This window comes from Pungitius pungitius, chromosome 17 (genome assembly GCF_949316345.1).
Source record: "Pungitius pungitius chromosome 17, fPunPun2.1, whole genome shotgun sequence".
Taxonomy (NCBI): Eukaryota; Metazoa; Chordata; class Actinopteri; order Perciformes; family Gasterosteidae; genus Pungitius; species Pungitius pungitius.
The window spans coordinates 13,880,099-13,883,881 of record NC_084916.1 but is presented as its reverse complement, the minus strand read 5'-3'; positions in this window follow the sequence as shown (position 1 = coordinate 13,883,881).

Below are 3,783 nucleotides of genomic sequence, written 5' to 3'. Positions count from 1 at the left end.
TGACGTGTGTGAAAAGGAACACTGTGATTGGGATTAATGACCTTATGGGAACCTAAAGTGGGCATAATGAGCTGGAAAAGTTCTATTCTAGATATACCCACTGGAATGGTAATGGGACTAACTGCTGGAGTCCACGCCCAGAACTTGACGCTAGATTTAGACCTGATGGATTCCACTTGTGCACACCTGAGGGGGGAGGGGGGGGGGGAGCTCTCTTGACGCTGTGTTTCACCCAACTGTCTCTCAAGTGTTGTGATGTTCTGAGTTATCTGGAAAACATTTAATCGCATTTTAATTGTCCAAACGTCTGGCTGGTACTTTTTAAATGCTGACAGCGTTGAATATTTTAGGTTGTGCTTGCGCAAATGAATCATTTGAAACAAGAGGCTATCACACAGCGCATGTGGCAGTGTGTCGCCTGTTGTGGAAACGGATTTGGAAACGGATTTGCTTGGGACACAAATCAAACGATGTATTATTTACCATTAGCTGTCGCAGTGATAGAGACTCCACTCGGTGGACGGCTGTGCCGTGCAGTCAGTGCGGGTTTTGGACCTTTCTGTGAGATGCATCGTCTTCGGTTTGCGCTGCCGGCTCGTGGGGACAGATGTCACTAGTTGTCACTCGCACTTTCGGAGCTGGAGGAGGAAGCACGGCACGGCATGGCGAGTAAGTGGAGGGTTTAAAACCGGCCTTCTGGGGAGGGGGGGGTCACCTGTTCCGAATGGAGTTTGGGACAATGCATAAAGGAAAGGGCGGGTTGGATGAGGACGAGGTGAAGTGAAGGGTGAAGATGAGTGAAATGAAGCAAAGAGAGGCGTTTTTGGTGAACATGTGTCATGCACAGCTGCCGTCTCGGGGCGCCTGCCGGCGATGCTCCAGGCTCCGCGGCCCTCCACTGTGGACGCCGCGGCCCGCAAGGGGTCATGACAGGAAGGAGGGCGAATGCTCTTCGAGGGTCCTGGAACAGGACAGTTGGGCAGTAAGAGCACAGCAAAGCCAGGAGGGGATGGAGGGAAAAAAAATAAAATGGGAGGTTTTGTCTCACATTCTGAAATCCCACACATCTTCCGCCATTCCCACCAGGCTGATAGTCGTTGATAACTTTGACTCTGTCAGCGCTGCGGGGCCCCGGGGGGGCCGTGCAAGTGAATTGATGGGGCGAGGTTAGCGACTGGTAAAGGGTACGATTCCGGGGATGAACAGAGGACTGTTTGGGTAAAGCTTCAGTTGCTCTCCCAGAGGTCCTCTTGATCATCGCACTTCCCCCCCCCCCTCTGGAGACAGCGGCTCGGCGCGGTGCTCCTCTGCTCCCGTCACACGCTCGTCATGTCACAGAGAGAGATGTGGGAAAGCTCACACACACACACACAAAAACGCACAACCACACACACAAAACCCGCCCGGTTCCTCTTATTTGTGACGCCTCCTTGACATCTGGGTCCGTTCTCATCACTCCTGTGTTCTCGTCATGTCAGTAAAGGGCTCGATTGTCTGTGTGTGTGTGTGCGCGCACATGCGAGTACTTATATATTTATGCGCCATATGTCTTACAATGTTGGTTAAATGGCCCCAACGGCTCCCGAGGGCCTGATTTTACTCTGACAGAGAAACGACCGTCCTGACCGTGAGGATAAAACCAATAGTCCTTGCAGATGGATGTGTGCTCTCCCGGTGATGAAAGGACTTCATGACCTGCATCAAAACCAATTGTGAAATTGGGGAGGAGGGATCGTGGAATCATCACAACGGTGTTTGGTTCCTTTTTCCACGGCCGTGACACCCACGCAAATAAATACAAAAATAAGAAGAAATGTCCGAGGTGTGCTCTGATCACAGCTGTTGTCTTTCCCTCTCGGTAAAAACCTTTTCTCAAGAGTGTTTTAGATTTCATAGGATTAGCCAGGTTAATCATATATGACTTGAAAGAGAAATCGTTTTCAAGATCATCTTAGAAAATCTTGCCCTGTACTGAACAATGTGGAATTGTTGTAATATTATGTGCATGGAAATGTTATTGTCCCACCCACTGTGGGAAAAGTCCTTCACTTCATTGTTGCTGACCAATTCCGTTCAGAGCTCCCTGTTCACTGGATGCAACATTCGCATAAATAGCATTAATAGCAAATCAGAGCCTCCCTTGTTTGGACACAGAAAGGAAGAAAATACTATATTCTGAAAAAGAAACCTCTGAAGTGAATTGTTCTCCGTAATCTGCAGTCACTAAAAACAGAGCAGGATGCAATTGTTGCCAACTATTGTTTTTCTATCGAAGGGTCACGTAAGCAATTAAACAATACAAAACCATGGTTGTAGTTATTCTGAATAAAAATAAGTCCATTGGTACCATGTGAACATATACGCTCAACAAGCAATTTCTTTCCTTTATAATAATTATAGGTTTGATGTGTTAAATAGGTGCTGTGTATTCAATTATAATAAAGCTCAGCAGAGCAGACTATGTGCAAATAGAGAAATGCCTCAAGGTTTCATATTCATCAAAAATGTAAACACACAAAAAAGCCTTCCTGTCAAAGTTGTATTTAAAGAGCATTAACTTTCTTAAAAGACTAGTATCAGTAAACATTAACGAGGATCCGAAAGTATTGACTTCCTTCCAAAATGGACGGATAGCATAATGCGGCAGAAATGGGCTCATCAACTATTCAAATGCAGAGTTTGTTGACAACCCGAATGGATTTCCTTTTCATCACTTCTGAGGCGTTCGTCAGTCCACGTCAAACGCGCCACACTTGTCTTTGCCTCCCTGCTCGTTTCCATGTGCTCTCGAGAGTAGCCTGTTCCTACACCCCGTCTCACCAAGATCAGTGAGAGGGAGCAGTCGGGGGGGAAAAGAAATAACGACTTGTACTGTACGTGTTTGTGTCTGTTGACCCACTTTCACACCGAGTGAGGTGGAGCCGCAAACGTTCCTCTGCTCCACCTCCTGTAACTCGCTTTGCCATGGCATCCTAAAAATGCAGCGGTGCCCATGGCAACGCTGCAGCGGTTCTTCTTCTCTCTCCATCACCAATTTTTTTTTTTTAACTCTCTTCATTAGCTCAAGGCTACGTTGCCAACGTAGGTTTTCTTTTTTTTTAATAACAAAGATCCCTATCTTCTGATTAGGATTTGTCTTCTCATTTTGCCTAATTTGCGTCAAATATCCTTTCTACATTGCTGCAGGGTGTCAAAGGGAGCTACGGTTGAAAACGCTTTTTGTTTCCGCAGACAAACACCTTGCGTCACACTGCTTGCTTCCAGCAGGTACCGCTGTTCGGTTGTAACGGCTGCCACAGGATCCAGCGGCCTATCAAGAGGCTCTCACCCAGCACCCTGTTGTTGTTAGGGGATACTGCTGTGCTGTTGACTCTCAGCGTACCTCTGATTTGTAGATCGGCACCTCTTCTGGCAGTCTTTTTCCCCTTGCTTCTTGTAAAGCAAGAAAATATATATATATATATATATATTATATATATATATATATATATATATATATATATATATATAATGTGTGTGTGCGGCCCAGCGGCTTGAAGCTGAAGAGTCGTGGCAAAGGCAGAAGGGCTTTTGGGACCTTAAGTCGTATGAATTTTTCATCCTCTTCCCTCCGCTAAACCTCGTCCCCTCTCTCCTCTTCTCTCGCTCTCTCTCTCACATACCGGTCCTCTCGCCCCGACAGGTATTGCCTCTCACTCGCCCCCCCACACTTCACACGCGCGTTCACATTGGCCTCAAAACCCAGCGTGTGGATAACAATGCCTGGTTTTCCCCTTTTCCTCC